We start from the raw sequence: 13,191 nt of genomic DNA, 5'->3' as shown, positions 1-13,191 counted from the left end.
GATCGGGTGGCATGCCGCCACAGGTATATGGTTGGATCGGGTGGCACTCCGCCACGGATATGTTGATTGGATCGTGTGGCACGCCTCCATGGGTATCATGTGTGGATCGGGTTGCACGCTGTAACAATGTGTTATTGAGTACAGTTTCCCATATCTATTATTGCGTGTTTTGCTTCTCATTTCCTGAGGAAGGTTCATAACATCCTTTCGGTTGTTTAATTAGTTGCATGGGTTGAGTAGTTCTTTCCAGAGTTCATTTTTCCTTATGTATCGCCTTCGAGTCTGTAGCTTGTTGGCACATTGTGGCATCATACGAGATTTCTGGCAGTGTCTGAGGTGGCTTATTTCCTGAGCAGCTTGTACTGGGTGAGACGAGATTATTGGACCTGGGATCAGTGCGATCAGATTTATATGAAGCATATTAAAGAGTAAATATTGTTATTCAGTCCAGAATGAGTAATGGTTCTTGTCGGGAGGAGAGACTCCATAAATGGTGATTCGGTAGGTGGTTATGAGTTATACACATCTTATCTGTCGTGGCAATATTGCAAGGGTTGGAACAAGACTTATATAGGTCATGAGGTGTGTTGTGAGCATCGGATTCCTGGGATTTCGGCTGTTGTTATCAGGGGATGTTATTAGGGTCATATGAATTATGCGGTGCATGGTGTGCATTCTGCGAAGGTATGCAAACATGTATTGGTGCATCGTGTAGTGATTACTACAGTGTTCGTATGTTGGAAACAGACCTGGTAGAGGATTTCAGATGTTGGAATTTGGCTCTAAGGCTTATTTGACTAGATAAAAAGCAAGAATTTTCAGGTTTGCTCGAGAAAATGTGCTCAACTGGGTTATGGTAGCACGGGTAGGTGCACGAGGTGTTAAATAGCGATTTCAGACAACTCCAAAGTAGTTTTTAGTACGTTCGCGGGCGAACGTATATTGAAATGGGAGAGAATATAACGACCCGACCGGTTGTTTTGAGCTCTAGCGCGTCATTCAGCGGTTTGAGACCCTGAGCAGCTTCACTTCAGGTATTATGACTTGTACGAGTGGTCGGAACTTAATTTCGGGAAGTTCAGAGTTAATTTGGAAAGAAAAATTCTAATTTTGGAAGCTTTAAATTGGAGCAATTGACTAAAGGGTGATTTTTTGAGTAAACGGCCTCGGAATCGAGATTTGAAGGTTCCAACAGGTTCGTATGATGATTTCAGACTTGGGCGTATGTCCGGATCGGATTTTGGATGTCCTGAGAGCGTTTCAGCGCCTATTGTGGAAGTTGACATTTTGGAAGAATTTCATAAATTTGGGTTGAAGTGCATTTCAATGTTATCAATGTCCATTTGGGATTCCGAGTCTGGAAATTGCTCCGTATGGTGATTCTGGAATTGGGAGCGCGTCCGGAAGTGGATGCTAAGGTACGTAGGTCATTTTGGAGTCATTTGGCTAAAGCTAGAAATTTGAAGGTTTTTGAGAAGTTTGACCGGAAGTGAAATTTTTTATAACGGGGTCGGAATCCGATTCCGGAAGTTGGAGTAGGTCCGTAATGTCAATTATGACTTGTGTGCAAAAATTGAGGTCAATCGGACGTGATTTGATAGGTTTCGGCATCAAATGTAGAAGTTTGAAGTTCTAAAGTTCATTAAGCTCGAATTGGGGTGTGATTCATGATTTCGATGTTGTTTGATGTGATTTGAAGGCTAGACTAAGTTCATAATATATTTTGGGACGTATTGGTATGATTGTGGAGGTCCCGAGGGCCTCGGGTGGAATTCAGATGGTTAACGGATTGAAATTCGACTTGAGGGATCTGCTGAAGTTGCTGTCATGACTATTGCTGGTTTTCTTATACGCGATCGTGATGGAAGTTTGCGATTGCGTACAGTTGTTTGGGGGAGACTGTGAAATGTGCTATGCGGTCGCGATGATGGACCTGCGATCGCGGTGCGGTAGGTAGTTGTGCTACACGAACGCGACTGTGGTAAGGCGTTCGCGAAGAAGGAATGAGGGATGGCTTGATGCTACGTGTTTGCTCATCGCGATCGCGTGAGGTGGAGTGCGATCGCGAAGTGTTGGGTTACAGAACCTCGCATTCGCGTGGACTTGTGTCCGGTCGCGTAGAGGAAAATGCGGAGGCAGTGTGCCTAGAGTTCGCGATCGCGAAGGCACTCCCGCGATCGCGAAGAAGGGCGGACCTGGGCTGGGCGGAATGTTTTAAAAGCGGGGTTTGAGTTCATTTCTCCCATTTTCATTTGGCTTGGACGATTATGGAGAGCTTCAAGGGGAGATTTTCATCAAACAATTCTAGGTAAGTGGTTTCTTCCCATTTGTGAGTTAAATACATGGTTTATATATGGATTTAGACATAGAAATTAGTAGAAATTGTGAGGTGTTGGTAGAAAACCTAAAAATTGATATTTTTGGAATTTAACCACGAATTTGGGTATGGAATTGAAAATGAATTATATATTTGAGTTCGTGAGGCTATGGGTAATGGTTGTCTTTGAAAATTTTCGGAATCCGGGCACGTGGGCCCGAGGGTTGCTTTATCGATTTTTCGAGCGGAGTTAGAAATTGTTATAAATTGATTAATTATGAATATTAGAGTATATTTCGATTGGGTTGCAACGTATTTGACTAGTTTTGGAGCGACGGGCATCGGTTTGAGGTGTTAGAGAAGCTTTGGAGCCGGTTATGGAATTTCAGAGCGAGGTAAGTCTCCTTTCTAACCTTGTAAGAGGTAATTAACCCCATAGGTAAAATAAATTATTGTGTGCTTCTATATGTGGGGGCTACGTACGCACGAGGTGACGAGATCCCGTACATAGTTACTAGCTATGCCTATATCCGGGTAGGTTTAGGCTTACATCATGCCTCGTTAATATTATTATTGATTTATATTTATTGTCTGCCTTGAGAGGGAGCGAGATTGAGTTTGCTTATTAAATGTTTTGAAAGGAGTTGAAATTGAAGAACTTAAGATTTAAAAGGTTTCATTTGAACTTCGTAAATTTCAAAAAGGATTGAGTAATGCTATAATAGCTTAAGAAATCTATGTGTAACTGCGTCGCATGTATGTTTCGCGAGCGGGGTAATTTCCTTAAAAAGCTATAAGATAATTTTCCCTTATTTTGAAAAGAATCAAGAAAGAGATGTGATTTTAATGTTAAATTTATATTTGACCGCATCGCAAGTATGATCCGCGAGCGGGGAGATTTTCTTAAATTTATACTTGACCGCGTCGCACGTATGATTCGCAAGCGGGGTATTTCCTTCTACCACTCTTATGGGATCGGGTCGTTCGCCTCGGCAGGATTTATGTACCACATTCTCGTGGAAGTGGGCCGTTCGCCTCGGCAGGTTAATAGATGCATCTATGGTTCGCGCCGTTTGACACTCGGTAGTGCACAGTTTACTTTTATGTTGGATCGGGCCGTACGCCTCGGCACTTCCTATATATATATATTATCCTCATGGAATCGTGCGTAATATTTGGCAAGAAGCCAGTGTATCTGAGATTTTTTTTTCCTGATTTGAATTATGACAACCTCTTTGATGAAATCTGATATATATATATATATATATATATATATATATATATATATATATATATATATATATATATATATATATATATATATATATATATATATATATATATATATATATATATATATATATATATATATATCTAGTTGAGAGCTTGAGTAAATTATAAAGAGGAAAATTGTACCACGTATTTTATACTTGTTTGTTTCATATATTTACTTTATCTCATATTTATTCACTTTTTTATTGTACCTGATATTATTGGACCACTAGTAAGTGTCGAAGTTGACCCCTCATCACTACTTCTTCGGGGTTAGGCGGGATACTTATTGGGTACGCATTGATTTACGTACTCATGCTACACTTCCTGCATATTTTTGTGCAGGTACACATTTGTTTAGCGTCCTTGTGCGCGCAAAGGCACGATTATGGCAGGGACTTAGGTGAGCTGCATTCTTTACGACGATCCGCAACCAAAGAAGTCTCCCTCGTATTTTCTTTTCTGTCCAAATTTACATCCCGGACAGTTATTGTATTTTAGTTTATCTTCCTACATGATACTCATGCACTTGTGACACCGGGTTTTGGGTTGATTATGAGTTGTGCTGTATTGAAATTTTTAAAAATATTATTATTTATTTTGTAAGCTTCATCTTTTACGATTTAAATTGAAGGAAAAAATGATTTCAAAAGTAATAAAAATGAGAACCCATTTAAGTATTTATTGTTGGCTTGCGTGATAGTGGTATCCGGCTCCATCACGACCTTTATGGATTTTGGGTCGTGACAATTGTAGCCCATAGTAAGTATCATTGTCGATCCCTCGTCACTACTTCTTCGAGTTTAGACTAGATACTTACTGGGTACATGTTGTTTATGTACTCACGCTACACTTCTGCACTAACTGTGCAGGATCTGAGGCAGGTGCATCTAGCGGTTCTACCGGCGCGCATCCCAGTTATCCCGAGGCCTAGTGGTGAGCTGCTTCCTGAGCCGTTCTGCAGCCCCTAGAGTCTCTCTTTGTATTTTATATTTTGTCTACTTTATTTCGGACAGTAGTTAGAGTTTTGTATATTCTACTAGTTGCTCGTACACTTATGACACCAGGTCTTGGCACACACACTAGTAGACTTTATGGTTTTGGAGCACTTGTATCACTATGATTGCCACTCAGTTATCTCCGTTTCATTTATTGAATTTTTCACTCCTTAATTTCTAAAATAAAATGAAATTTAATTACTTGAAAATTTATTTAAAAAAGAGGAATAATATGGTTTATTCACTATTGGCTTTCCTAGCGGTAATGTTAGGCGTCATCACGACCCATAGTAGAAATTAGGTTGTGACAATGCACGAGCTGGGACAAGAGTTCTGTGCTCTGTAAACGAAAATAACTCAAATGCGGTACTTGTATTGCTATTTGAATATGCATCCAGTAACCGTTTGGACACACTGATTGAAATCCTCTGTGTTACTTTTATCTACGGGTACGTTATTGCAATGTACGTAGTACATACTATCTGAACTTTTAGAGTTTATAATGTCAATTAGAAGTTTATTCCTTTTAACTTCCAACAATTATTCAAAAGTTACGAAAAAATTATTTTATTTGTGTGTTTAGTTACATTCCTATAATATATTTAACTATTCTAGAGGTCTTTCATAGATCATTGTCTTGAGAGTTGAGATCATCAGGCATTACATCCCTAAAACAAATTCATAAATAATAATGAGAAACAACTTCAAATGATTGAGATCAAGCGTGTCAAGTCAAAACTTGTATGCTTCAACTTAGTATTTATTTAAAAAGCTAATATAAGAATGAAAATAAAAATGTAATAAGATCATAATTATGAACACTTTAAAATTATAAGGAAATTTTAGGAAAAAACTAATACAAATGGCGATGACAGCATATATAAATAGAACACATGTTTTTCTTCGGGAAATAACTTCTGGTTTGATTGTTACTTTACAAACAACAAATGGAAAAGACTAGAACCCCTCACTTACATAAAGCCTCACTTCTGGTATGTTTTCGTTTGTCGTTTTTCTTCGCTTTATATCAACCAAACAAGCAAACCATATTCAATGCGACCCAAGCATCCTTTTATGGATGCCTAAGAAAGTGATATAGTTTGTTACGACTTAATATTAATGTTTGAAATTTAATAGTATATAGGATATGAAATCAAATTATTCGGTAACTAAAGGTAAAACACAACTCCTATATTGTTGTGTGCGTTTCCTACCCGGCTGTCAGCTCTTATATATGCAGCGAGAGAGCTATGCGGCCCTTAGTATTCCATTTGGAATGTATTTTCAAGTCTCAACTTAGACGTTTTATGAATTAATTAGCTCAGAATATAATAAGTAACATAATTAATTAGTTAGGAATACTAAAAGAATCACAAGTTTAAAAGTGTATCATATACATTGTATATTCTAATCTAGTGTTGTTACATTTTTATACATCAATACCCAAAAGACAATATACTTTTAAAGGGTAAAAATGATGGAAAAAACTGATACTTAGTATTAGATGGGTAAATTTGTAAATTAACTTTGACCTAGGGTGTTCACACTTATAATATAGTATGATATGATGATTTGTTTTAATATTTCTTCCACGGGTTATAACTGAACTCATCAATCTAGGATTAATGGAACCTATTTTTGAATAATTAATATAATTTGTGTGCCTTCGTTTTATAATTCTTTTGATTGAATAAAGTGATTGGAAAAGATCTCTTTAAATTGAATTGCCATAAGTTGAATTGAACTTGGGAGAAGGACTCTTTTACTTCAGACACGAAGCTCTATATGTTACACCTAAGTTTCAATGATGACAATAATGTAAATTTAACTGTATCTATTTAATTGCAGGAAATTAGGAGGGCAGTACTAAATCAAAGAAAGTCAATATATTAAAGATATCACAAAGGAAACAAGATCAAGTGCAATTGCAATAGGAAGACAGTCCCTACTTCAAGGATTGATTTGGAATCTGGAGATTCTGAAGATTGATCGATCAAGTCAAGCCACAAATCATTCCTCTAATTATGAATACGAAAAGGAAGGACGTAAATGAATCCAACCCATCTCTTGAGAAGGATTCGGAGGCATCCCTTGGGTCAAAACTCTTAGAATATTTTGTGCCACAATCAAAGGTCAATCTGAAATGGCTACTCAAGACTCTCGTATAAGAAGACTGGCAGACTCAAGAATTCAACTATGCAACTTACCACTGTTTTCTATGTCTTCCTAGTTCTTAGCACAAACACTGTATTCCTAAGTTTACTAGTGTCTCAAAAGATAGGAAGTGTTAGGAAGCAAAACAAGAGTTGTGTCAAGTTTATAAAACATTGTTGTTGAAAATTGTTGGTGGTAAACGATCCATAAAATCACTACTACTGTAACAAACCATTGAAGATCTAAGAGAATCCTTGTGACCCAAGGGAACTGTATGTAGGTACCACACCGGTACTGAACCAATATAAAACTCATGTGTTCTCAGCCTTTAAAACCCTTGCAATTTATTTTCTTCGTCAATCAAACCTGCTGATAAAGCTAAGTCGACTAAGTCTCTTCTAAGTTGACTAAGTTTTTAAATTAGCTACAATTCATGCCCTCTTGTACTTTCAATTGGTATCAGAGCAAGACTCACGAACATTGCTTAACAGCAAGTGAGGAAAAGATCATGGGATCAAATACAGTCGTTGAAGCACTATTTCAAGAAGGAACTTCTCAAGTACGACCCCCTTACTTCAATGGTCAGCACTTCTCTCATTGGAAAGTGCGCATGGAGACCTACACTATGTTATATGACATTAAAGTTTGGCGCATGATCAAAAAGAAAAATCTTTCAATTCTGCCAAAGAAGGATGACAACGGTCAAATCATAGTATCATCTGATCCTCTTGACTTAGATGATTACATTGAAGAACAATCAATCGTTATTCAAGTGAATGCTAAGGCAAAATGTTGTACAATGCTATCAGTGGAGAAGAATATGAAAATATATCAAGCTATGAAACTGCAAAGGAAATGTGAGATAAGTTAAAGGTCACATATGAAGGAACCAACAAAGTGAAAGAAACAAGGATCAATCTCCTAGTTCGACACTATGAATTATTTCAAATGAAGGATGACAAATTAGTAGAGGAAATATTTTTCAGGTTCAGCAAAATCCTCAGAGACTTAAAATCATTTGGTAAACCAATCAAAAGCGGAGAACAAGTTAGAAAAATTCTTAGAAGTCTTCCCACAATTTGGTAATTCAAAGTCATTGCTTTGGAATGTCAGGATCTTGACAAAATGTCCTATGATGAACTTAGAGGTGATCTAATTATGTTTGAGAAAACACACTTAGACAGGCAAGTTCAACAAGAAAATAAGAAGACAGTTGCATTCAAAGCAACTACGGTTGAATCAGAAAATGAAGAAGAAGAAGGAGGAGGAGGAGAACAAGATGAGAACATAGCTATGCTTTCCAAAGTTATAACAAGCATGATGAAAAAAAAATAGAAACAACAGGAGAGGTAAATCAAATTTCAGAAAAGGGAAGATGAACAATGATAATGACAAAAATGATGGAAGATGCTACGAGTGTGGAAAACATGAACACATTCAAACCGAATGCCCTGAACTGAAAAAGAAACTAAGCAAGAACTTTCTAAAGAAGAAATCATTTAGAGCTTGGAGTGATGAAGAAGAATCTGATCACGAAGAAATTGCCAATATGTGCTTCATGGACATCAAAGAAGATAGGGATGAAAACTCTGGTGAACTTGGTCTCATGACAGACGAATGAACAAGTGAGGTACGTCTTCCTACATGTCCTAACTATCATGAACTCCAAGAATTTATTGATATTGCTTTTGCATATATTGAAAAAGTTCTGAATGAACTTCGAAAAATTCAAAGAGAAAAGAAAGACTGGGCTTTGAAGTTGTAAGTATGTGAAATTGAGAGAGATATGCTTCAAGATGAAGTTAATGAACTTCAGCTTCAACTGAATGGATTACAAAAATCCACCAGTCATAGTTCAATTAGATCAAATCAATTTACTCGTCATAAATCTCCGACTAGAACTAGAAATCTTTCTACATGTACTCATTGTTGCAAAAATAGGCACAACTTCTGACCATTGCAGGATTAAAATCAGATGAGAAAAAGTCTCTGAAAATTCCAATAATCCCTCATATTTTTACTGCGGAAAACTCGGTCATACCTCTAATCATTGCAGATTTAAGAACAATAGGAGATGGGTCTGGCGACACAAGCCCTCTAGTCAAGCTAATACTCAGAGCACTAACCATTCAGGACCCAAGCAAGCTTGGGTACCTAAAAACAAAAAATTTCTCTTTGTTTTGCAGGAACAATGCAAGAAGAGTCGAAAAGGGAAATGGTACCTTGATAGTGCGTGTTCAAGACATATGACTGGTGACAAACAACTATTCAAGACGGTCATGAAACTAGATGGAGGAACATCCACTTTTGGAGACAAATCAAAAGGGAATGTAATTGGAGTTGGAAGAGTTCCCTTCAGCTCAACATGTGATGTAGACGAAGTGTACCTGGTTGATGAACACGGTCACAACCTTCTCAATGTCAGTCAACTATGTGAAAAAGACTATGAGGTTCATTTTAAAAAGCATGGTTGGTTTATTGAAGATGAATTAGGTAAAGTTATTCTTTCTGAAAATAGAGACATAAATGTCTATACTATCGGTAACATAGATAGTCTTGGTAATCAAATTTATTTAGCTTCTATGATTGATGATCCTTGGTTATGGAATAGAAAGCTTGGCCATGCTAGCATGCATACTATTCAAAAACTTTCCAAATGTGATCTTGTTATTGGTCTTCCAAAACTAGATTTTTCAAAAGATTATATTTGTAATGCATGTCAATTAGGAAAACAAACTCGTTCATCTTTTAAGATCAAAAATATTGTTTCTACTACCAAACCTCTTCAACTCTTGCATATGGATTTGTTTGGTCCAACTAGAACTACTAGTATTGGTGGTAGAAAATATACTTTTGTTATTGTAGATGATTTTTCTCGTTTCACCTGGGTTGTTTTTCTGAGCCATAAAGATGAAGCTCTAAGAAATTTTGAAGTCTTCTGTAAGAGGTATAGCGTGAAAAGGGATATTACATCTCTTCTATAAGAAGTGACCATGGAGGAGAGTTCGAAAGCAGAGCCTTTGAAAACTTCTGTAATGATCAAAGAATCTCTCATAACTTCTCTTCCCCAAGATCACCTCAACAAAATGGAGTGGTAGAACGTAAGAACAGAACTTTGCAAGACATGACAAGAACCGTGATTGTGGAAAACTCTCTCCCTCACCACTTCTAGGCAGAAGCTGTAAGCACAACATGTCATATCATTAACAAATGTCTGATTTGACCCATTCTTATAAAGACTCCATATGAGCTATGAAATGGTAAGAAATCCAACGTCAGTTACTTCCACCCATTTGGATGCAAATGCTTTATTCGCAATAATAAAAAAGACAATTTGGGTAAGTTTGATCCAAAAAGTGACGAAGGTATTTTTTTTGGATATTCTCCCTCAAGTAGAGCATATAGAGTATTCAATAAAAGAACTTTATGTATTGAGCAATCCATTCATGTTATTTTTGTGGATACTAGCCCTCGCTTAAGGAATGAAAAATCTCCTAAAGTTGAGAAAATATCTATTATCCCAAAATCTGTTATTACAGGAAAAGACATTCATGATCAGGCGACAAATTCGCAATTTCAGTCAACTGAGGAGCACATTGAAGTCTAGGAACCATCGTCTGCTGAACAGTCAACTAATGTGGAAAAGGATCCAGTCACAGGTGTTCCAAATGAATGGAAAAGTGAACCTGGATATCCCCACAAGTTCATCATTGGAAATCCACAAGAAGGTATCATTACCAGAATATCTCAAAAGCTCAACTCTCACGTGGACTTAATATCACAACTTGAGCCAAAAAAGGTTGATGAAGTCCGCAAAGATGACTACTGGGTCAAATTCATGAAAGATGAACTTGATCAATTTGAAAGAAATAAAGTGTGAGACTTGGTTCCAAAACCATCAAATGCTTCCATCGTAGGAACTAAATGGGTTTTCAAAAATAAGCTGAATGAATCTGGTCAAGTAGTTCGTAACAAAGCAAGGCTAGTTGCCCAAGGTTACTCTCAGCAAGAAGGAATCGACTACGATGAAACACTTGCTCCTGTAGCAAGATTAGAATCCATTCGAATGCTACTTGCTTTTGCTGCTCATAAAGGATTCAGGCTATTTCAAATGGATGTATAAAGCGCCTTCCTAAATGGATATATCTCTGAAGAAGTATACGTGAAACAACCTTTTGGCTTTGTAAGCAACAGCTTCCCAAATCATGTATTCAAGCTGTCAAAAGCTTTATACGGACTCAAGCAAGCCCCTCGAGCCTGGTATGAAAGATTAAGCTCTTTTCTTCTAAATCAAGGTTTCAAACGAGGTAATATCGACACAACTCTTTTTATTAAGAGTTCAAATTCAGATAATCTTATTACTCAAATTTATGTAGACGATATTATTTTGGGAGCTCTAACTCCGTATTATGTGAAGAATTTGCTCATATCATGAAAGGAAAATTCGAAATGAGCATGACGGGAGAGCTAACCTTCTTTCTTGGTTTAGAAATCAAGCAATCTCCCAAAGGGATTTTTATTAGCTAAACCAAATACACCAAGGAACTCATAAAAAAGTTTGGAATGGAGAATACAAATCCTATTGGAACTCCAATGAGTCCAACAACTACGCTTGAAGAGGACAGAAATGGAAAAAGTTTGGATGAAACAATGTATAGAGGAATGATTGGATCTCTACTATATCTCACGGCTAGTCGACCAGATATAATGTTCAGTGTTTGTAAATGTGCAAGATTTCAGTCGGCTCCAAAGGAATCTCATCTGACTGTAGTAAAACGCATTATTAGATATCTCATTGGGACCACTGAATTAGGATTATGGTATTCTCATTCCAACAATTTTGATTTAAAAGGTTTTTCAGATGCAGATTTTGCAGGTGATAGGACTGACAGGAAAAGTACTAGTGGTACATGACAATTACTGGGGAATGCTCTAATTTCCTGGCATAGTAAGAAACAGAATCGTGTTCCCTTGTCAACTACTGAAGCAGAGTATTTAGTTGTTGGAAGATGCTGTACACAAATTCTTTGGATCATGCATCAAGTTCTCGATTATGATTTATCTCTCACTTCTACTCCTATTTTCTATGATAATACAAGTGTTATATTCTGTCAAAAAATTCTGTGCATCATTCTAGGGCAAAACATATAGAAATTAAGCATCATTTTATTCGTGATCATGTTACAAAAGGTGATATTTTGCTAGAGTTTATTAGTACTCAGTCCCAACTTGCTGATATTTTTACAAAACCTCTTTTGGAAGAAAGATTCTGTCTACTGCATAAAAAGATTGTTATTTTGTCTATTACGTAAAAATCTTCCGTATCTTTATAAAATATTTTACTTCCTTTTTTAGTTTGCTTAATTGATGAGTGTATTAATTTGATGTGAGTTCTATTATTACTCTTCCATTGGTGTCGTCGAAGCAACTTCTCAGACATGTCACTTAAATCTAAACCTGCCCTTTCCTCCAACCGATGCAACTCTTCAATCTTCCAAAAGCCTAGTTAATTACCCTCCTCTCATTATCCATCACTTCTCACCAACCTTTCTACCATGGCTAAGAGAAACCTGTCATCCTTCACTGCCACAAGACGAAGCAGAAGATTTCAAAAAAACTAAAACCATGAAGACGCCGTCGATCTTGAATCATCCCTTGATTCAGACCTCCTCAAAATCGATAATAAAAGTAGTGAATCATCGGAGGATATACCCATTAGCTAGAAAAAGGCAGGAAAAAGACCTATGGAGAAAACACCCAAAAGGCCTGCATGCAAGAAAGGAAAAATGAAAAGCATAGATTTTGGGCCAGAGGATAAACTGAACTTCTATGGACCAAGTGAGAAATCGAGGTTTGAGTCTTATAAGTATAAATCTATGGCTTATGGACGCTCTGTAAGTCTCTCTCTTATGAAAACTTTGCACTGTGATGTGATTTCTAACTTTGATTTTCAACGTCTTTCTCCTCTGTTTGATACTGTTGGAAATTCTGTGTATGAAGAACCTGTGAGGATGTTTTATGCAAATATGTTTGTTAATGACAAAGATAACTTGGAGTCAATAGTTCTAGGCACTCGGATTGTTCTTGATTCCTCTCAATTTGAAAAGATCTTTTCTTCTAAGTTTTATGGTTATGATGTTTTTGTGCAAAACTCCTGGCCTAAAGACTTTGAAGTTTCTTTAGAAGAGACAAAAATGTTTCTGTCTGAAAACCCTCCTGACATTGGTCCTAAAAGTCTTAAGTTTGAACACCGCGTATTAGCCCACATGATTTTTACTACTCTACTTCCTAGGACTCGGTCTCTCAACACTTTGACTACTATGGATATCTTTGTTCTTTATTGTCTTGTGAACAATAAAAGGCTTGACTGGTTTGTGTGGATTCGTTAATATATGCTTGAAAGTATCAGGGATATATCCTCTTCTGCTGCTTGTTTACCCTATGGCTTGC

This window comes from Nicotiana tabacum, chromosome 9, assembly GCF_000715075.1.
Source record: "Nicotiana tabacum cultivar K326 chromosome 9, ASM71507v2, whole genome shotgun sequence".
Lineage (NCBI taxonomy): Eukaryota > Viridiplantae > Streptophyta > Magnoliopsida > Solanales > Solanaceae > Nicotiana > Nicotiana tabacum.
Note: the sequence above shows the minus strand (reverse complement) of the source record.